The sequence below is a fragment of the Mesoplodon mirus genome, assembly GCF_964341445.2.
Source record: "Mesoplodon mirus genome assembly, chromosome: X".
Taxonomy (NCBI): Eukaryota; Metazoa; Chordata; class Mammalia; order Artiodactyla; family Ziphiidae; genus Mesoplodon; species Mesoplodon mirus.
Window position 1 is genome coordinate 98409010 of NC_138981.1, and position 24650 is coordinate 98433659.

The window sequence follows — 24650 nt, forward strand, 5'->3', positions numbered from 1 at the left end:
AGTTCTTTTGCCCAAATCATACCCTGTTATTATCTAGTACAGTGTTTCTCAAATGAAAGAAATATGAATATGATCACTGTTAACAGTGAATGATAAATTGAAAGAACTTATAGAGCAGTGCTTATGGAGTCACAGCTCTGTGAAGTAATTTTTGATCCAATAGTCATTTGGATGACTCTGGATAGGTCACTTGACCTCTCCGGGATCCTCTGCCTGACTTATGGATCTTGCATAAAAACCAACTACGGTACTGTATGAGAAGGCATTGAGATTGCACAAAATAATCTATCAATATAAGATAGTAGGTGGGCTTCCCTGGTGGTGCAGTGGTTGAGAGTCTGCCTGCCGTTGCAGGGGACACGGGTTCGTGCCCCGGTCTGGGAGGGTCCCACATGCCGCAGAGCGGCTGGGCCCGCGAGCCATGGCCATTGGGCCTGCACATCCGGAGCACAGGGAAAGGCCACAGCAGTGAGAGGCCCACGTACCGCAAAAAAAAAAAAAAAAAAAAAAGATAGTAGGTGAGCATGAGAGAGATTGTGAGCAAGATTATTAGAGTGAGGAGCTTCAGGAAGGGTAAAATAAAGTGGGCCCCACCCTGAGTTTTCCATTCCTAAATCAGTTAACTTGATTGGATGATAAAGGATATGAAATGGTTTTTGGCAGACAATGTTGGTTACTTACAACAATCTTCCTCCATATCCTAGGCAAAGGAAGCAGGAAGTCTAAAGACTCTAAAGTAGAACACGGTGAATACCAGTATAGATGGGCTAGGGGAGAAGATGAGGACGTTAGAATACCCATGGGTCAGACTACACAGGGTCTTTTTAGCCATGGTACAGTACAGCAGACACTATCCATTGCCTACTCTGAATCTACCCTCACTTCCTTTCTTTGTTGCTGATAGAATTCTGATTTTTGTGCTCAGGTAAGATGGCCTTCCTCCCTCCTCAGCCCCAGAGATTGAAGTTTCATTAGTCTAAAATAATCATAGTCATTCCATGATTGGCCATTCTGTGAATAAGTGTGTGATCCAACAGTAGCCAATGAGATATAAGGCACTGACTCCAAGAGAGATTCTCAAATCATTTTCTTCCCTGATGTAAACCACACTCATTGCAGAGAAACTCTCTGACTTTGGACAATACTGTGTGAGCTTCACCCATCTTGTTAAATTTAGAAACAAGAAAATTGTGAGAAGCTAACATAGAACACTGAAGCTGATATGCTATGGAATTAACTAACCAAGGAAACACTCTGTTTACATATTTCTTGTTGTATGCTATAATAATATTACTTTCTTGTTTCATCATTCTGTTGTATGGGCCTAGGCAAAACACCATAATCCTTAATTTTTTTAAATTTTATTTTATATTGGACTATAGTTGATTTACAATGTTGTGTTAGTTTCAGGTATACAGCAAAGTGATTGTTATACATATACATATTATATATCTATTTTTCAGGTTCTTTTTCCATTTAGGTTATTACAGAATATGGAGTAGAGTTCCCTGTGCTATAAAGTAGGTACTTGTTGATTATTCTATATACAATAGTGTGTATAGTTTAACCCCAAACTCCTATTTTTCCCCCTCACCTTTCCCCTGGTAAACATAGGTTTGTTTTTCTAAGTCTTTGAGTCAATTTTCTGTCTTATAAATACGTTCATTTGTATCATATTTTTAGGTTCCACATATAGGTGATATCATATGATATTTGTCTTTCTCTAACTTACTTCACTTAGTATGATAATCTCTAGGTCAATCTATGTTGCTGAAAATGACATTATTTCATTCTTTTTTATGGCTAAGTAATATTCTATTGTATATATGCACCATATCTTCTGTATACATTCATCTGCCAATGGACAGTTAGGTTGCTTTTGTGTCTTGGCTATTGTAAATAGTGCTGCAGTGAACATTGGGGTGCATGTATCTTTTCAAAGTATGGTTTTCCCCAGATATACGCCCAGGAGTGGGATTTCTAGATCATATGGTAGCTCTATTTTTAGTTTGAGAAACCTCCATACTGTTCTCCATAGTGGCTGTACAAATTTACATTCCCACCAACAGTGTAGGAGGGTTCCCTTTTCTCCACACCCTCTCCAGCACTTATTGTCTGTAGAGTTTTTGATGATAGCCATTCTGACAGGTGTGAGGTGATACCTCATTGTAGTTTTGATTTGCATTTCTCTAATAATTAGCAATGTTGAGCATCTTTTCATGTATTTTTTGACCATCAGTATGTCTTCTTTGGAGAAATGTCTATTTAGGTCTTCTGCCCATTTTTGGATCGGGTTGCTTGTTTTTTGTTATTGAGCTGCAAGAGCTGTTTGTATATTTTGGAGATTAATCCCTTGTTGGTCGCATTGTTTGCAAATATTTTCTCCCATTCTGTGGGTTATCCTTTCATTTTGTTTATGGTTTTCTTTGCTGTGCAAAAGCTTTTGAGGATAATTAGGTCCCATTTGTTTATTTTTGTTTTTATTTCCATTACACTAAGAGATGGATTGAAAAAGATATTGCTGAAATTTATGTCAAAGAGTGTTCTGCCTGTTTTCCTCTAGGAGTTTTATAGTATCCAGTACTACATTTAGGTCTTTAATCCATTTTGAGTTTATTTTTGTGTATGGTGTTAGAGAATGTTCAATTTCATTCTTTTACATGTAGATGTCCAGGTTTTCCAGCACCACTTATTAAAGAGACTGTCTTTTCTCCATTTTATAGTCTTGCCTCCTTTGTTGTAGATTAATTGACCATAGATGCATGGGTTTATCTCTGGGCTTTCTATCCTGTTCCATTGATCTATATTTCTGTTTTTGTACCAGTACAATACTCTTTTGATGACTGTAGCTTTGCAGTATAGTCTGAAGTCAGGGAGCCTGATTCCTCCAGCTCTGTTTTGCTTCCTCAAGATTGCTTTGTCTACTCAGGATTTTCTTTTTGTCTCCATACAAATTTTAAAATTTTTCGTTCTAGTTCTATGAAAAATGCCACTGGAAATTTCATAGGATTGCATTGAATCTGTAGATGGCCTTGGGTAGTGCAGTCATTTTGAGAATATTGATTCTTCCAGTCCAAGAATATGATGTATCTTTCCATCTATTTGTGTGATATTCAATTTCTTTCATCAGCATCTTATAGTTTTTGAAGTACAGGTGTTTTGCCTCTCAGGTAGATTTATTTCTAGGTATTTTATTCTTTTTGATGCAGTGGTAAATGGGATCATTTCTTCAATTTCTCTTTCTGGTCTTTCATTGTTAGTGTATAGAAATGCAACAGATTTCTGTGTATTAATTTTGTATCCTGCAACTTTACCAAATTCATTGATGATGTCTAGTAGTTTCCTGGTAGCATTTATAGGATTTTCTATGTAAAGTATCATGTCATCTGCAAACAGTGACAGTTTTACCTCTTCTTTTACAATTTGGATTCCTTTTGTTTCTTTTTCTTCTCTGATTGCCGCAGCTAGGACTTCCAAACCATGTTGAATTAAAATGTTGAGAGTGGACATCTTTGTCTTGTTCCTGATCTTAAAGGAAATATTTTCAGCTTTCCATCATGAAGTATGATGTTGGCTGTAGGTTTGTCATATACAGTGTTTATTATGTTGAGGTAAGTTGCCTCTATGCCCACTTTCTGGAGAGTTTTCATCATAAATGAATGTTGAATATTCCAAAAGGTTTTTCTGCATCTATTGAGATAATTATATGGCTTTTATTCTTCAGTTTGTTAATGCAGTCTATCACACTGATTTGCAGATATTGAAAAATCTTTGCATCCCTGGGATAAATCCCACTTGATCATGTTGTATGATCCTTTTAATGAATTGTTGGATTCAGCTTGCTAGTATTTTGTTGAGGATTTTTTGCGTCTATGTGATATTGGTCTGTAATTTTCTTTTTCAGTGTTATCTTTGTCTGGTTTTGGTATAAGTGTGATAGTGGCTTCATAGAATGCGTTTGGGAGTGTTGCTTCCTCTGCAGTTTTTTGGAAGAGTTTCAGAAGGATAGGTGTTAACTCTTCTCTAAATGTGTGATAGAATTTGCCTGTGAAGCCATCTGGTCATGGATTGTTGTTTGTTGGGAGATTTTCAATCACAGTTTCACTTGCAGTACTTGTGATTGTTCTGTTCATATTTTCTGTTTCTTCCTGGTTCAGTCTTGGGAGATTGTACCTTTCTAAGAATTTGTCCGTTTCTTCCAAGTTGTCCAATTTATTGGAATACATTTGCTTGTAGTAAGTAGTCTCTTATGATCCTTTGTATTTCTGTGGTGTCTGTTGTAACTTCTTGTACATTTCTAATTTTATTGATTTGGGCCCTCTCCCTTTTTTTCTTGATGATTCTGGCTAAAGGTTTATCAATTTTGTTTATTTTTTCAAAGAACCAGCTTTTAGTTTCATTGATCTTTTCTATTGTTTTATTCATGTCTGATCTTTATTATTTCTTTTGTTCTACTAACTTTAGGTTTTGTTTGTTTTTCTTTCTCTAGTTGCTTTAGGTGTAAAGTTAGGTTTTTTATTTGGGACTTTTCTTATTTCCTGAGGTAAGATTGTATGGCTATATACTTCCCTCTTATAATTGCTTTTGCTGCACCCCAGAGGTTTTAGATTGTCATGCTTTCATTTTCATTTGTCTCTAGGCTTTTTTTTCCACTTTGATTTCTTCAGTGACTCATTGGTTGTTTAATAGAATATTGGTTAACCTCCACAGGTTTGGGGTTTTTACAGTTTTTTTCCTGTAATTGATTTCCAATCTAATAATGTGTATCCTGCTCTTTTGGATGGAATGCTCTAGAAATATCAATTAAGTCCATCTGGTCTAATGTGTCATTTAAGGCCTGGGTTTCCTTATGGATTTTCTGTCTGGATGATCTATCCATTGATGAAAGTGGGATGTTAATATCCCCCACTATTATTGTGTTACTATCGATTTCTCCTTTTATGGCTGTTAGTATTTGCCTTATACATTGAGATGCTCCTATGTTGGTTGCATACATATTTACAATTTTTATATATTCTTCTTGGATTGATACCTTGATCATTATGTAGTGTCCTTCTTTGCCTCTTATAACAGTCTTTATTTTAAAGTATATTTTATCTGATATGAGTATTGCTACTCCAGGTTTCTTTTTATTTCCATTTGCATGAAATACTGTTTTTCCATCCCCTCACTTTCAGTCTGTATGTGTCCTTAGAGCTAAAGTGGTCTCTTGTAGATAGCACATATACAGGTCTTCTTTCTGTATCAATTCAGCCAGTCTGTGTCTTTTGGCTGCAGCATTTAATCCATTTATGTTTAAGGTAGTTATCGATATGTATGTTCTTATTGTCATTTTCTTAATTGTTTTGGATTTGTTTTTGTAGGTCTTTTTTCTTACATTCCTCTTTTGTTCTCTTCTCTTGTGATTTGATGACTAACTTTAGTGTTGTATTTGGACTCCTCTTTCATTTTTGGGTATCTATTGTAGATTTTCCATTTGCAGTTACCATGAGGTTTTGATATAGCACTCTCTATATAAACAACATTGTTTTAAGTTACTGGTCTTGTAATTTCAATTGCATTTCCAATATCCAGCATGTGTACTCTGTTCTTCTTAGAATTGCTGGTTTTGATATCATATTTGTGTGTGGATGATTTCCTACCTTTACTGTATGTTTGCCTTTACTGATGAGCTTTTCCATTTGTAATTTTCTTGTTTCTAGTAGTGCCCTTTTCTTTTCTGCTTAGAGAAGTTCCTTTAGCATTTGCTGCAAATCTGGTCTGGTGGTGCTGAATTCTCTTAGCTTTTGCTTGTTTGTAAAGCTTTTGATTTCTCCATTGAACCTTAATGAGGGTCTTGCTGGGTATAGTATTCTTGGTTGTAGGTTCTTCCCTTTCATCACTTTAAATATATCATACCACTCCCTTCTGGCCTGTAGAGTTTCTGCTGAAAAATCAGCGGATGACCTTGTGGGAATTCCCTTGTATGTTATTTATTGCTTTTAATATTTTCTCTTTGTCTTTAACTTTTGTCAGTTTGATTACTATGTGTTTTGGTGTGTTCCTCCTTGGGTTTATCCTGCCTGGGACTCTCTGAGTTTCCTGGATTTGGGTGACTGTTTTCTTTCCCATGTTAGGGAATTTTTCAGCTATTATCACTTCAAATATTTTCTAAGGTCCTTTCTCTCTTCTCCTTCTGGGACCCCTATATTGCAAATGTTGGTGTGTTTAACGTTGTCCCAGAGGTCTCTTAGACTGTCCTCATTCTTTTTCATTCTTTTTTCTTTATTCTGTTCCACAGCAGTGATTTCCACCATTCTGTCTTCCAGCTCACTTATCCATTCTTCTGCCTCAGTTATTCTGCTATTGATTCCTTCTAGTGTATTTTTTATCTCAGTTATTGTTCATCTCTGTTTGTTTTTGCTTTAGATCATCTAGCGTTTTGTTAAACATTTCTTGTATCTCAATCTGTGACTCCATATTTTTTCTGAGATCTTGGATCATCTTTACTATCATTACTCTGAATTCATTTTTGGGTAAATTTTCTATCTCCACTTCACTTAGTTGTTCTTCTGGGATTTTATCTTGTTCTTTCATCTGGGACATAGTCTTCTGCCGTCTCATTTTGTCTAACTTACTTTGATTGTGGTTTCCGTTCTGCAGGCTGCAGGGCTGTAATTCCTCTTGCTTCTGCTATCTGCCCCCTGGTGGGTGAGGTTGGTCCAGGGGCTTGTGCATGCTTCCTGGTGGGAGGGACTGGTTCCTGCCCACTGGTGGGTGGAGCTCGGCTTTGTCCATCTGGTGGGCTAGGCCGTGTCAAGGGGCGTGTTTATCAGGTAGCTGTGCGCTTAGGAAGACTTTAAGCAGCCTGTCTTCTGATAGCTGAGGCTCTGTTCCCACCCTGTTGGTTTTTTGGCCTGATGCATCCCAGTGCAGTAGCCTACAGGTTGTTTGGTGGGGCCAGGCCATGATGAGAAAATGGTGGCCTCTACGAGAGCTCACACCAATGACTACTCCCCAGAACTACCACCACCAGTGCCTTTGTCCCCACAGTGAGCCACAGCTGCCCCCCGCCTCTGCAGGAGACCCTCCAATACCAGCAGGTCGGTCTGGTCCAGGCTTTTATGGGGTCACTGCTTTTTTCCCTGGATCCTGGTGCACACAAGAACTTGTGTGAGCCCTCCAAGAGGGGAGTTTCTGTTTCCCCCTGTCCTGTGGAATTCATGTGATCAAAGTCCACTGACTTTCAAAGCACGATTCTCTGGGGGCTCCTCCTCCTATTGGCAGACCCCCAGGCTGGGGAGCCTGACATGGGGCTCATAACTTTCATTCCTGTGGGTAAACCTTTATGATATAATTATTTTCCAGTTTGTGGTTAACCCACCTGGCAGGGGTGGATTTGATTTTATTTTGATTTCGCCCCTCTTACCATCTCACTGTGGTTTCTTCTTTGTATGTAGGATATCTTTTTTGGTAGGGTGCAGTGTTTTTTTTTGTCAGTGGTTGTTCAGCAGTTTGTTGTTATGTTGGTGTTTTTGTGAAGGGGGTATGTTCACATCCTTCTACTCTGCCATCTTGTCCCCTTCCTGATCTTTAAATTCTTAATTGAAAAATTGTTACAGAAAGGGGAGTTGAGGGACTTCTCTGGCAGTCCAGTGGTTAAGACTCCACACTTCCACTGCAGGGGGCATGGGTTTGATCCCTGGTTGGGGAACTAAGGTCCCACATGCTTCATCATGTGACAAAAAAAAAAAATTTTAATTTAAATAAGAAAGAGGAGTTGATACTGGCTGACATTATGTGCTTTACCTATAAATCTGTACTTCCAATATTAAATTATGAATTTAATCATGTCAATTCTTTCTTTGTCAAAAGCATTTCAGTAGCTCTCCATTATCTTCAATGTAAAAATCCTTGCTAAACATTTTATGATCTGACCCCTTCCTAACATATCAGTTTCACTGTGTGCAAATATTTTCACAGCCTGCATTATTGCCATAATAAATTTTTTTCCATTACTATGATTCCCATGGAAATTATATTGTCCCAGGAAGTTTATACTCTTTCCATCCACCTGCGGTTGGATAATAATTATGTATCCTTCACATATTTCTTGAGATACTTTGTTCCAGAATCCTTCCCAGTTTACTTAAACCAGGTTACTTACCCTTGCAATGTGCTCTCATAGCACCATTACTTCCTTTATGACTGTAAGACCTACTTTAATGTAATTGCTTTCCTGATTCTCTAGCTCCTCAACTGAGCTGTATGCTCCACTAGGGCAGCAGCAATGTTGGTAATGCTCACCATGGTATATTCTTCACAGTGTCTAGAGTATAAAAAATGCTCAACAAATATATTTGAGGAAAAAATAAAATCTTAACAAATATAATGCTCTAGGAATGAGAAAGGTTGATGAGTGATGAGCATATCACCTCCTTTGAGGAAAGCAGTTTTTGCACATTATGGAAGTAAATCTGGAAAGAACACAGAATTAATGAGGAATTGTTAGAGTAAGAGAATGAAAAGAAAAGTTGCCAATTTTAAGAGCGAACTACAAAATATATATCATTTTTACACCAGAAATAAGAAAATAGATGGTATAATTTATAAAAGATATTATTTACAATAGCAACAAAAACAGTAAAGTTTCAAGGAATTAAATAAGAATAAAAGACCTCTCTGATGACAATGTCAAAGTAATAGTAAAGGACGTAGAAAATGACCTAAATTTTAAAAAGTAGTCTTGGATGGGATGACCTGATACTGTAATGATCATAATATCTACAAATTGATCTATAAACTCAAGGAAATATCCTTCAAAATTTGAGTTGTATGTTTTTTGAGGAACAAGAAAAACTTAAGATAAAATTTATATGGAGGAATAAAGATTTTCATCTCAATCTTAAAAATTAAGACTAATGAAGGAAGACATGCCTTACCAATATCAATATATATTTTAAACCCTTAGGAATTAAAAAAAAAAACCCTGTGTGGTATTGACGAAAGATTACAAAAAGACCAGTGGAGAAGAGTTAAGCACTCAGAGGCAGACTGATGTGATATGTGTGTAAACTTAATATAAGATAAAGAGAACACTATAAATAAATCAAGAAATTATAGATTTTTAAGTGATTATTTTGGGGCATACTGTCCCGCTAAACTGAAATAAAAATGCTAAATCTTTGCTTAACAACTAATATAAATGTACATCTGTTAAAGATCTTAATATCAAAGTTAACTATGTATTTAATGAAAAAATCTTAAAGAATACTTTTGTCACATAGAAGCAGGTGAGGTCTTTATAAATAAAACATCAAAATTGCAAACTATAAGGCAACATATTTTAAAGTTGATTGAGTCAAAATTAATGATTTCTAGATACCATATACAAAATTAAAAGATACTTTATCCAGTGGTCCTTATGGATAATAGTAGGGATTATGAGTGAAGATAAACTAGAATCATAAGTAAATGTACAAACAAATAAGATGAAAAAGGCTTTGCTTGGACCAACAATGAATATGTATCCTAAACTGAGAAGTATAATTACTTCATCCTCTTTACTTTTTGTCAGGAGAAAGAGAGAGAGAAATAGAGAAATGTGCAGTAGCAGGATTTATCTCTAAAGTAACCTTCCACATCATCTAGGATAGTAAAGCTTGTGGCAAGAAAACAGCCTAAACAAACCATTCATATTATATTTTCAAAGGAAAATAAATATTTTTCAACATCAAAATAATTTTTCACTGAAACTATAATCGTAAGGATTAATTAGGTTTCACAGTATTTAATTTTTTTAGAAATATCAATTTTTACTGAATGATAGTTTTATTTTCTAAAGTTTTTCTTAAATTAATTTTTATTGGAGTATAGTTGTTTTACAATGTTGTGTTAGTTTCTACTGTACAGCAAAGTGACTCAGCTATACATATATCCCCTCTTTTTTGGATTTCCTTCCCATTTAGGTCACCACAGAGCATTGAGTGGCGTTCCCTGTGCTATACAGTAGGTTCTCATTAGTTATCTATTTTATACATAGTAGTGTATAGTGTATGTCGATCCCAATCTCCTAATTCATCCCACCACCGCCACCCACCCTGCTTTCCCACCTTGGTGTCCATACGTTTGTTATCTACATCTGTGTCTTTATTTCTGCCTTGCAAACCAGTTCATCTGTACCAGTTTTCTAGATTCCACATACATGCGTTAATATACGATATTAGTTTTTCTCTTTCTGACTTACTTCACTCTGTAGGACAGACTCTAGGTCCAACCACATCTCTAAAAATGACCCAATTCCATTCCTTTTTATGGCTGAGTAATATTCCATTGTACATATGTACTGCATCATCTTTATCAATTCCTCTGTTGATGGACATTTAGGTTGCTTCCATGTCCTGCCTATTGTAAATAGTGCTGCAATGAACATTGGGGTGCATGTGTCTTTTTTAATCATGGTTTTCTCTGGGTCTATGTTCAATAATGGGATTGCTGGGTCATATGGTAGTTCTACTTTTAGTTTTCTATGGAACTTCCATACTGTTCTCCATAGTGGCTGTATCAATTTACATTCCTACCAACAGTGCATGAGGGTTCCCTTTTCTCCACAGCCTCTCCAGCATTTACTGTTCATGGATTTTTTAAAATATATTTTATTTATTTATTTGGCTTCACCAGGTCTTTAGTTGTGGCACATGGGATCTTCATTGCAGCATGCAGGCTCTTAATTGCAGCAAGTGGGATCTAGTTCCTTTACCAGGGATCAAACGCAGGCCCCTTGCATTGGGAGCACAGAGTCTTAACTGCTGGACCACCAGGGAAGTCCCTGTTTGTAGATATTTTGATGATGGCCATTCTGACTGGTGTGAGGTGATACCTCATTGTAGTTTTGATTTGCATTTCTCTAATAATTAGTGATATTGAGCATCTTTCCATGTGTTTTTTGGCCATCTGTATGTCTTCTTTGGAGAAATGTCTATTTAGGTCTTCTGCACATTTTTTGATTGGGTTGTTTGGGGTTTTTTTTCAGAAAAGAACATGATATGGAAAATATTGGGAGACATAGGCCCAAGAATTGTAGTCAGGAGTGTTATCACTGCTACTCATTAGTGTGACGTTTGGTATATAACCTCCCCTCCCTTGGTCTGTTTCATCATATCTAAAACAGGGTTTGAGGAAAAGCACAAACACGTGAACACTAAACAACACACTACTAAGTAACCAATGGGTCAAGGGAAGAATCAAAGAGAAAATCAGAAAATATCACAAGAAAAATGGAAATAGAAACACAACACAACCTATGGGATACATCAAAATCAGTCCTAAGAGGGAAGTTTATAGTGATATAGGCCTACATTAAGAAATAAGAAAAATCTAAAATAAACAACCTAACAGACCATCTAAAGGAATTAGAAAAAGAACAAACAAAGCCCAAAGACAGCAGAAGGAAGGAAATAATAAAGATCAGAGAGAAAATAAATAGAGATCAAAAACAATAGAAAAGATCAATGAAAACAAGAGCTAATTTTTTGAAAAGATAAACAAAATTTATAAACCTTTAGCCAGGCTCATCAAGAAAAAAAGAGAGAGGACCCAAATAAACAAAATAAGAACTAAAAGAGAAGTAACAGCCAATATCACAGAGATACAAAAAATTATAAGGGAATACTACAAACAAACAGTTATACAAGTTGGACAACCAAGAAGACATGGAAAGATTTCTAGAAATATACACCCTTCTAAGACTGAATCAGGAAGAAATAGACAATCTGAACAGACCAATCACTAGGAGTGAAATTGATTTTGTTAAGAAAATATTCCCAGCAAACAAAGGTCCAGGACTGGATGGCTTCACAGGGGAATTCTACCAAACATATAAAGAAGAGCTAATACCCATCCTTCTCAAAATTCCAAAGAAGTGAAAAGAATGGAACACTCCCAAATTCATTCTATGAGGTCACCATTACCCTGATACTAAAACTAAGCCAAGATACTACAAAAAAAGAAAATTACAGGCCAATATCTCTGATGAATATAGATGCAAAAATCCTCACCAAAATATTAGCAAACCATATAGAAAAATATATGAAAAGGATCATATACCATGATCAATTGGGATTTATTCCAAGGAAGGAAGTATGGTTCAATATTCACAAATCAATCAATGTGATACACCATATCAACAAAAGGAAAGATAAAAATCACATGATCATCTCAATAGATGCAGAAGAAGCATTTGACAAAAATTCAACATCAATTCGTGATAAAGCTCTCACCAAAGTGGGTATAGGAGGAATATATCTCAACACAGTAAAGGCCATTTATGACAAACCCACAGCTAACATCATACTCAATGATCAAAAGCTGAAAACCTTTTCTCAAAATTCAGGAACATAACAAGGATTCCTACTCTCACCATTTTTATCTAACATAGTATTGGAAGTCCTAGTCACAGCAATCAGACAAGAAAAAGAAATAAAAGACATCCAAATTGGAAGGGAAGAAGTAAAACTGTCACTATTTGCAGATGACATAATACTATATATAGAAAACCCTATGTCTCCACCAAAAAACTATTAATAAATTAATTGAGTAAGGTTGCAGGATACAAGATTGATATACAGAAATCTGTTGCTTTTCTATACACTAAAAATGAGCTATTGGAAAGAGAAAACAAGAAACAAATTCCAATTAAAATCACATCAAAAATAATAAAATACCCAGGAATAAACTTAACCAAGGAAGTGAAAGAACTATACTCTGAAAACTATAAAACATTGATGAAGAAAATTAAAGATGATACAAAGAAATGGAAAGATGTCCCTTGTCCTTGGATTGGAAGAATTATTAATGTTAAAATGCCCATACTATCCAAAGCAATCTACAAATTTAATACAATCCTTATCAAACTACTTATGTAGTTTTTCACAGAACTAGAATGAATAATCCTAAAATTTACATGGAACCACAAAAAACCCTGAATTGCCAAAGCAATCTGGAGACAAAAGAACAAAACTAGAGGTATCATGCTCCCTGACTTCAGATTATACTTCAATGCTACAGTAATCAAAACAGCATGATATTTATACAACAACAAACATGTAGATCAATGAAAAAGAATAGGGAGCCCAGAAATAAGCCCCCACATGTATGGTCAATTAATCTATAACAAAGGAGGCAAGACTACAGAATTGAGAAAAGACAGTCTCTTCAACTAGTGGTGCTGGTTAAACTAGACAGCTACATATAAAAGAATGAAATTAGAACATTTTCTCACACCATACACTAAAATAAACTCAAAATGGATTAAAGGCCTAAATATGAGACCTGAAATCATAAAACTCCTAGAAGAAAACATATGCAGAACACTTTTTGACATAAATCATAGCAATATTATTTTAGTCTCTCTCCTAAGGCAAAAGAAACCATGGCAAAAATAAACAAATGGGACCTAACTTAAAAGCTCTTGCACAGCAAAGGAAACCATAAACACAATGAAAACACAACCTACAGAACGGGAGAAAATATTTGCAAATGATATGACAAATAAGGACTTAATATCCAAAATAAGTAAATAGCTCATACAACTCAATATCAAAAAACAAACAAACAACCCAGTTGCAAAATGGGCAGAAGACCTGAAAAGACATTTTCTCAAAGAAAACATAACAGCTGGCCAACAGGCACATGAAAAAATGCTAAACATTGCTAACCATCAGAGAAATGCAAATCAAAACCACAATGAGATATCACCTCACACCTGTCATAATGGCTATCATCAAAATGTCTACAAATAACAAATGTCAGCCAGGATATGCAGAAAAAGGAAGCCTCCTAAACAGTTAGTAGGAATGTAAATTAGTGAAGCCACTACTGAAAACAGTGCGCAGGTTCCTAAAAATCTAAAAATTGAACTACCATATGATCCAGCAATTCCACTCCTGGGTATGTATCTAAAGAAAACTAAAACTCTAATTCAAAAAGATATATGAACCCAAATGTTAATAGCAGTATTATTTACAATAACCAAGATATGGGAGCAACGTAAGTGTCCACCAACAGGATAAAGAAGATGTGGTATATATCGGCAATGGAATACTACTCAGCCATAAAAAAGAATGAAATTCTGCCATTTACAACAATGTGGCTGGGCCTAGAGGGTGTTATGCTTAGTGAACTAAGTCAGACAGAGAAAGAAAAATATTCTGTTATCACTCATGTGTAATCTAAAATATAAAATGAACAAATGTATATAACAAAGCAGAAACAGATTCACAGATACAGAGAACGAACTAGTGGTTACCACTGGGGAGAGGGAAGGGGGGAGAGGCAATATAGGGGTAGGGGATTAAGAGGTACAAACTACTATGTATAAAATAAATAAGCAACAAGGATAATTATACAGCACAGGGATATATAGGCATTATTTTGTAATAATTTTAAATGGAGTATAATCTATAAAAATATTGAATCATTATGTTGTACACTTGAAACTAATACAATATTGTAATACATTTATATTTCAATAAAAAAATAAAATAGTTTGTACTAAAGCAGTAATGTCCTCACCTAACCCCCTCTCTCTGCCCTGGCCAAAATTAATCCTGTACTAAGGATGAGCATAAGATCCTTAGATAATATAGATGTGCAGTGGCATATGGGAATCATTAGAAAAGATGATCTCAAACCCTCCAGATTAAATATAAATTCTCTACAATTCTCTGAAATGTGTTGTTCTGTCTTTCATGTTGTAGGTATGTTATATAGCGATTCACAGGTGGTAGAAGAAGTCTAGGAAAATCTTCAAATAAAACTAAAGCTTATTATACAGTCTAGTCATGCAGCTTAAAGATTTATTTGACTGACAGTATATTTAAAGATCAGCAAAATGCCTAAGGGCTCAGTCACTTGAATCTGTGAAATTGCTGCTGCTTTTTTCCTCTCTTTTACTTGGCCTGAGTGTTTGTGAGGTGAAAGGTTTACTATCACCCTCCATATATTTTACCATTTTTATTAAATATGAGAATATATTGTATAGGATAGTCAACGTTAAGCTTTGTCTACTTATAATAGTGTACATAATTATACAATATTACATTAGTCATTTTGCAGAATTTTCTTTTTTTAACCAAATTAAGCAGTTTTTTCAGGAGGCACAAAGTATAGAAATCACATTTCAGAAGGGCAAAGTAGCTCATAAGGTTGACTACAATAACTTGGTCCAAAAGAAATAAGTAACATTGAATTAAATAAACCCTCTTCCTTTCTTTAGAGTTAGAAAATAGTTCCTAAGAACTCACAGACAACGTTTGGTTCTTATTCAAACTTCACTGGTAACGTAATTTAGTTTGAACAATGGCAATTACTGGGAATAACAGAGCACTCCATGTTGGCTCTGCTAGTGAATTTTCTGTGCAGCTTGAAGTAAATCACATTGTCAGTTCTCACCCTGATTCTTTCTCCAAAGCAAAAAGCAAACAGCAATGTTTATGGAGCTTTTAACAGTGATTTTGTATAAGATGATATTAGGACAGGAGAGATATAAAGACTCTAGAATATTAAAAATATACTTCACTCCTGGAATGGCAACAGTTTGTGAAAAAGCCACACTTACTTCATAGTACACATAGCAAATGCATCAATTGTTTCTTATTTGTCAGATAAGTGAGTATTTATAAAATAGAAACAGCAAATCACCAGAGAAAATGGGACATATTGTTTCTAAAGGAACAGCCCTCTAGTTATGCTTCTCCAAAAGCTATCATTTTCTAATAAAAAAAAGCATAGAGAGAGAATTGTTAGAGTGAAAAAAAATTATATAAGGGAAAACAGTTACTTACAATACTTTGTGATCTGATGAGAAAGGTAGATTTTAAGGAAGTTCTTCAGTTTGCTAAGCAGAATGACAATTGTGAAAATGCAAGAGAAGCTGAGCAAAAGCGAAATTGATATGCATAACAAAAAGAAAACAAAATTTTGGGAGAAAAGTATCGAGGGGGAGATTTTTATTAATGAAACAGTGTATTACATATGACTTTTCCTATGGACTTAGAGTTTCAGCAAAGATTTAAAAGTTAAGAGAACAAGAGAATAGGGGTCAAGTAGCCTCACATGCTTAAGTAAGATGGTAGACCAAAACATGCTAAGATATGGTAAAATGATAAGATATTTTTTTAAATTGGCCTGGCAACAGAAAGCACCTATTGCCAAGTTATATAAGGGAAGGCAAATAATTCATTTGTGAAAAAAGACTAAAGGCATGTAAGATTTGGCTTGATAAGCATGTAGATGCAGAGGAGAGAGAGACATGGAGAGTGTGTTCAGAGTGAGCTTCACTTCCACCAATCATGGGGTAAAGGTACATATTTACCATGGAACAGTTATGGGCCCTCTGGGAGTAAGCAAAACTGGGTTGTCCTGAAATGGATTCTGCCCAAGAGAACTGCCAGCATCGTTGGTAACCCCAAAACAGATATTGTGTCAGACACTAGGGCCTGGATGAAAAGTGGTCATAAGGAATCAATGAGGAAGTGTATCGTTCATAACTCAAAACTGTCATAAGAGCTCCTCAGTAGAGGAATCAAGAACCAACAAATGTGTCTCAATAAAAGAAAGAATTAGCGCTTGAAATCTAGGCACATACAAAGAGTACTGACAGATTCCAATGACACTGGTCATGTCTCATTTTCAGTAACGGCAGTGTTACCTTATTTAGGACTAACCCTACCACCAATAACAAATATGAGCTCTGGAAATGAATATTTAAAGAACACAAGCAAATGGAGATCTACTTTTTTCTGCTTTGATTTTTATTACTGTGGCAAAATACACATAACAATAATTAAACCATATTCAAAATGTTGTACAACCATAACCACTATCTACTTTCAGAATATTTTCATCACCGCAAAAAGAAAACTCTTGCCCATTAAGTACTCATTCTCCATTTCCCCTTCTCCACAGCTCCTGGCTACTACTAACCTGCTTTCTCTTTTTAAGAATTTGCCTGTACTTGATATACCTAGGAATAAACCTACCTAAGGAGGCAAAAGACCTGTACTCCAAAAACTATATGCAGCCTTTCTGTCTGTCTTCCTTCACTAAGCACGATGTTTTCATGGCTTAGCCATGTTGTAGCATGTATCAGAATTTGATTCCTTTTTATGGATACATGATATTGCATTGTATGAATATACCACATTATTTTATTTATCTGTAAGTTTTTGAACAGTTGGACTGTTTCCAACCTTTTAGCTATTACAAATAGCTAAATAGAAGCTTCCTGCATACCTTGTCTCATGGTCCTTTCCTCCATCTTCAATGCCAGTAGTGTAGCATCCTCTAATCTCTGACTTTGGCCATCCTATCTCCCTCTTATAAAGTGCTTTATGATTACATTTAGCCCACCTGGATAATCCCCCATCAAGATCTTTAAATTAATCATATCCGAAAAGCCTCTTTTGCTATGTAAGGTAACATATTCACAAATTTTGAGGATTAGGATATGGATGTCTTTGTGGGGGCATTATTTTGCCTACCAGAACCTAAAAATCCAGTAAAAATGCTCTTCAAAAATAAAGATAACATAAAGACACTAACAGAAACAAAATCCAAGAGAATTCATCTAAGAATTCATCCGTAGTAGCACAGCAGTACAAGAGTATAAAAGAAGCATCTAAAACTGAGAAGAAATGGTATCAGATAAAAGCCTGGATCTGTAGCAAAGAACGAAGAGAACTAGAAAAAGGCAAGTATGTAGGAAGATACAATAGTTTATTTTCCTTTAATATTTTAAGAGATAATTTAAAAAGAAAACTTCTAATAAAGGCAGGATAAGCAGTCATGTGATTCCTCACATAGATAATAGTTGTAACAACTGGACAAAAATTATTTTTTTAAAAAATTGGGCTTCCATGGTGGCACAGTGGTTGAGAGTCCACCTGCCGATGCAGGAGACACGGGTTCGTGCCCCGGTCTGGGAAGTTAACACATGCCGCGGAGCGGCTAGGCCCACGAGCCATGGCCGCTGAGCCTGTGCCTCCGGAGACTGTGCTCCGCAATGGGAGAGGCCACAACAGTGAGAGGCCTGCGTACCACAAAATAAATAAATAAATAAATAAATAAAAATAAATTTGAAAACACTGAAGAAAGAGCACACACAGGTAGAAGCTTGCTAAGGGTTTACTCGTAAAATACTGCTACTGCATAAAAAACTGAGAGTTTGTACAATATATTCCTTTCCTGGAAGTGCTATCTGATTCTTGACCCCTGGCAGTGCAAAAACAGCCACTGGCAAAAAGTGGCAGATCACAGAACTCAGAGCAGCAAAGCAGCTAGTAAGTTAAGCTGGAAAGAGGGAGAGAGCTGTTAAAAGGCTGAGATCCAAAATGTGAGTATAATTTTGCCCAAATCACTGGGCTGATCTTTAAACTGTGTATAGAGACATGTGGGTAACCCAAAGGAGCCTGCTGAAAAATCAGGCAAAATCTAGAGGGTGTGGGGCTTCCCTGGTGGTACAGTGGTTGAGAGCCTGCCTGCCGATGCAGGGGACACGGGTTCGTGCCCCGGTCCAGTAAGATCCCACATGCCGCAGAGCAGCTGGGCCCGTGAGCCATGGCCACTGAGCCTGCGCATCCGGAGCCTGTGCTCCACAACGGGAGAGGCCACAACAGTGAGAGGCCCGCGTACCGCAAAAAAAAAAAAAAAAAAAAAAAAAAAAATCTACAGGGTGTAAACTCTTCTTGAAACACAGAACCCCTTCTGATCAGGTTTGGAAGTGTGTTGTGATTTTGACAGAGTACATACTCTAACACACACATACATACACATGCACACACAGATTGGGTGATATAACATGGAGGCTTTACTGGCTTAAGGTGTCAGAAGGGAAAAATCAAGGCTGGAAGAACAACTGAAAATTTGCAGGGGCCAAAGTACTTTTGAGAAAGAAAAATGGAGCTGGAGGTATCAGGCTGACTTCAGGCTATACTACAAAGCTACAGTCATCAAAACAGTGTGGTACTGAAAGAAAAAAGTATATAGATAGATGGAACAGGATAGAAAGCCCACAAATAAACCCTATGGTCAATGCACCTATGGTCAATTAATCTACAATAAAGGAGAAAAGACTATACAATGGAAAAAAGACAGTCTCTTCAATAAGTGGTGCTGGGAAAACTGGACAGCTACATGTAAAAGAATGAAAATAGAACATTCTCTAATACCATACACAAAATAAACTCAAAATGGATTAAAGACCTAAATGTAACACCAGATACTATAAAACTCTTAGAGGAAAACAGAAGCAGAACACTCTGACATAAATTGCAACAATATCTTTTTGGATCCATCTCCTAGAGTAATGGAAATAAAAAGAAAAATTTAAAAATGGGACCTAATTAAACTTAAAAGCCTTTTCACAGCAAAGCAAACTATAAACAAAACAAAAAGACAACCTGTAGAACAGGAGAAAATATTTGCAAACAATGTAACCAACAAGGGATTAATCTCCAAAATATACAAACCTCTCATATAGCTCAATATCAAAGAACCCCAAACAACCTAATCAAAAAATGGGCAGAAGATCTAAATAGACACTTCTCCAAAGAAGACATATATATGGCCGAAAACACATGAAAATATGCTCAACATCGCTATTTATTAGAGAAATGCAATTCAAAACTACACTGAGGTACCACCTCACACCAATCAGGATGGCCATCATCAAAAATTCTACAAATATTAAATGCTGGAGAGGGTATGGAGAAAAAGGAACCCTCCTACACTGTTCATGGGACTGTAAGTTGGTGCAGCCACTATGGAGAACAGAATGGAGTTCCTTAAAAAACTGAAAGTAGAGCCACAATATGATCCAGCAATCCCACTCCTGGGCATATATCCACAATACTTAAAAACTCTAATTTGAAAAGGTACATGCACTCCAATATTCATAGCAGCACTATTTACAATAGCCAAGATATGCAAGCAGCTTAAGTGTCCATTGACAGATGAATGGATAAGGAGATGTGGTATGTGTGTGTGTATGTGTACGTGTTTATATATATATATAAACACGTATACACACACACACACACAATGGAATATTGCTCAGACATTAAAAAAATGAAATAATGCCATTTGAAGCAACATGGGTAGACCTAGAAATTATCATACTAAGTGCAGTAAGCCAGACAGAGAAAGACAAATATCATATGACATCGCTTATGTGTGGTATCTAAAAAAATGATACAAATGAACTTATATGCAAAACAGAAATATATCCACAGACATAGAAAACAAACTTATGGTTACCATAGGGAAAGGTGGGGGAGGTTTAAATTAGGAGTTTGGGGTTAACATATACACATTACTATATGTATAATAGATAACCAGTAAGAACCTACTGTATAGCACATGGAACTATAATCAATCTTTTATAATAACCTATAAAGGAAAAGTATCTGAAAAAAGTAGATATATATGTATATGTATATGTGTATATATAACTGAATCACTGTGCTCTACCTGGAACTAACATAGTATTGTAAATCCACTGCACTTCAATTTTTAACAAAATATATATATTTCAGGAAAATAAATTTGATGAATTGTTGATACAAAAATTCTCCTCCAGGGCTTTCCTGGTGGCGTGTTGGTTGAGAGTCCGCCTGCCGATGCAGGGGACACGGGTTCGTGCCCCAGTCCGGGAAGATCCCACATGCCACAGAGCGGCTGGGCCCATGAGCCATGGCCGCTGAGCCTGCGCATCCAGAGCCTGTGCTCCGCAACAGGAGAGACCACAACAGTGAGAGGCCTGTGTACCGCAAAAAAAAAAAAAAAATTCTCCTCCAATATCAAGTCTTTTGGATGGATTTAAAGGCATGTCTCCAGAGCTCATTTTGGTCTGTTTCTATTATGTTATTTCTGCTGACTTTCATTCAAGTAGCCTTTTCTTTTTTTGCATCCAATTACTTTTTCTTTCATTAGCCATTGTTCTTGGACACCTGTTTAAAGAAACAATCTTCCACCAGGAAGGATTTACTTTTGCTTCTGCTGGATGCCTACTGGCACTAGCAATTTGAGGTCACCTCAATCCAATTTTAAAAAAATAAGATGGCTTGCCTACATGTCTGTGGGAGCTAGACTCAAAACCTTATCTCTCTTCCCCTGAAAGTTATTCAAAAGTGGTACTTAGAAAAAGTTAGGGGGAGACCTTAAAGATGGTGGAGGAGTAAGACGTGGAGATCACCTTCCTCCCCACAAATACCTCAAAAATACATGTACATGGAACAACTACAGAACACCTACTGAATGCTGGCAAAAGACCACAGACTTCCAAAAAGGCAAGAAAATTCCCACGTACCTGAGTAGAGCAAAAGAAAAAAGAAAAAACAAAGACAAAAGAATAGGAATGGGACCTGTGCCTCTGAGAGGGAGCTGTGAAGGAGGAAAAGTTTCCACACACTAGGAAGCCCCCTCACTGGTGGGTACAGTGGGGAGAGCTTCAGGAGTCACAGAGGAGAGCGCAGCAACAGGGGTGCAGAGAGCAAAGTGGAGAGATTCCTGCACAGAGGATTGGTGCTGGTCTCACCAGCCTGAGATAATTGTCTACTCACCTGCCCGGGTGGGTGGGTGCTGGGAGCTGAGGCTCAGGCTTTAGAGGTCAGACCACAGGGAGAGGACTGGGGTTGGCTGTGTGAAGACAGCTTGAAGGGGGCTGGTGCATCACAGCTAGCTGGGAGGGAGTATGGGAAAAAGTCTGGACCTTCCAGAGAGGCAAGAGACCACTGTCTCGGGGTGCACGAGGAGAGGGGCTTCCTGTTCCGTGTGCCCACAGATGACAGAGAACTGTGTAAGTGAGCTCCAGAGATGAGCATGCACTACAGCTATCATCTTGGACCCCACAGGCCGGCACGGACCGCTACTGCTGCTACTGCCACCAAGGATCCTGTGTGCAAGTGCAGTTCACTACCCACACCCTCCTGGGAGCCTGTGCAGCATGCCACTGCCAGGGTCCCATGATCCAGGGCCAACTTCCCCGGGAGAACACACGGCATGCCACAGGCTGTTGCAATGTCACGCTGGGCTCTGCCACTGCAGGTATTCCCTGCATTCCAACTGTGACTACCGTACCCTTTCTCCCTGGTCTGAGTGAGCAAGAGAGCCCTAATCAGCCACTGCTTTATCCCCCTCCTGTCTGGGTGGGGAACAGATGCCTGAAGGTGGCCTATATGCAGAGGCGGGGCTAAAACCAAAAGTGAACCCCAGGAACCATGGAAACAAAGAAGAGAAAGGGAAATTTCTCCGTGTAGTCTCAGAAGCAGCAGACTAAATCCCTGCAATCAGCTTGGTAAACCCAGAATTAGTGGAATACTGGAATAGACAATGAGTGCTGCCAAAATTGAGGCAGTGGACTTTGGTGGCAACTGTGGACTTGGGGTTTGCTTTCTGCATTTTATTTGTTTTTGGTTTTATGTTTATCTTAGTTTAGTTTTTAGTGATTGTTTTTATTTGTGGGTTTGTTTATTGGTTTGGTTGCTCCCTTCATTTTTCTTCCTCTTTTTGTGAGTATGTGTGTGTATGTTTCTTTGTGTGATTTTGTCTGCTTAGTTTTGCTTTTACCATTTGTCTTGGGGTACTGTCCTTTTTTTTCTTTCTTTCTTTTTGTGAATGTGTGTGTATGTTTCTTTGTGTGATTTTCTCTGTTTAGTTCTGCTTTTACCATTTGTTTTGGGGTTCTGTCAGTATATTTTTATTTCTCCTTTTTCTTCTGAGGCATGTGGCTGGCAGGGCCTTGGGGCTCCAGCCTGGTGTTGGGCCCTGAGCTTCTGAGGAGGGAGAGCCGAGTCCAGTACATTGGACCAACAGAGACCTCCCAGCCTCATGTAATATTAATTGGTGACAACTCTGTTGAGATCTCGTCTCAACACTAAGACCCAGTTCCACCCAATGGCCAGCAACCTCCAGTGCTGGACTCCCCATGCCAAACAACTAGCAAGACAGGAACACAACCCACCCATTAGCAGAGAGGCTGCCTAAAGTCATACCAAGTTCACAGAAACCCCAAAACAAACCACTGGACGCAGCTCTGCCCACCACAGGGACAAGATCCTGCCCCACCCACCAGAACACAGGCATCAGTTTCCCCACCAGGAAGCCTACACAACCCACTGAACCAACCACACCCACTGGGGGCAGACACCAGAAATAAGAGGAACTACAAACCTGCAGCTGGCAAAAAGGAGACCCCAAACACAATAAGTTAAACAAAATGAGAAGACAGAGAAATATGCATAAGATGAACAAACAAGGTAAAAACCCACCAGACCAAACAAGGTAATTGATAATTACCTTAAATGTAAATGGAGTAATTGCTCCAACCAAAAAACACAGGCTAAATGGATACAAAAATAAGGCCCATATATATGCTATCCACAAGAGACCCACTTCAGACCTAGGGATGCATACAGACTGAAAGAGAGGGTATGGAAAAAGATATTCCATGCAAATGGAAATCAAAAGAAAGCTGGAGTAGCAATACTCATATCAGACAAAAAAGAATTTAAAATAAAGACTAATATAAGAGACAAAGAAGGACACTACATAATGATCAAGGGATCAATCCAAGAAGATATAAACATTTTTAATATTTATGCACCCAACATAGGAGCACCTCAATGTATAAGGCAAAAGCTAACAGCTATAAAAGGGGAAATTGACAGTAACACAATAATAGTAAGGGGCTTTAACACCCTACTTTCACCAATGGACAGATCATCCAAAATCAAAATAAATAAAACACAAGCTTTAAATGACATATTATAAAATATCAACTTAATTGATATTTATAGGATATTCCATCCAAAAACAATACAATACACTTGCTTCTCAAGTGCACATTGAACATTCTCCAATAGATCATATCTTGAACCAACCACCCTTGGTAAATTTAAGAAAACTGAAATAATATCAAGTACCTTTTCTGTCCACAACACAATGAGACCAGATACCAATTACAGGAAAAAATACTGCAAAAAATACAAACACAAGGAGGCTAAACAATACGCTACTAAATAACCAAGGGATCCTTTAAGAAACCAAAGAGGAAATCATAAAATACCTAGAAACAAATGAGAATGAAAACACAATGATGCAAAACTTATGGGATTCAGAAAAAGCAGTTCTAAGAGGGAAGTTTATAGCAATACAATCCTATCGCAAGAAACAAGAAAAGTATCAAATTAACAACCTAAACTTACACCTAAAGCAATTAGAGAAAGACGAACAAAAAAAACTCAAAGTTAGCAGAAGGAAAGAAATCATAAAGATCAGATCAGAAATAAATGAAAAAGAAATGAAGGAAATGATAGCAAAGATCAATAAAACTAAAAAGCTCATTCTTTGAGAAAATAAACAAAATTGATAACCATTAGCCAGGCTCATCAGGAAGAAAAGGGAGAAGACTCAGATCAACAGAATTAGAAATGAAAAAGGAGAAGTAAAAACTGATACTTCAGAAATACAAAGGATCATGAGAGATTACTACAAGCAACTATATGCCAATAAAATGGACAAAACCTAGAAAAAATGGACAAATTCTTAGGGAAGTACAACCCTCCAAGAATGAACCAGGAAGAAATAGAAAATATGAACAGACCAAACACCAGCAC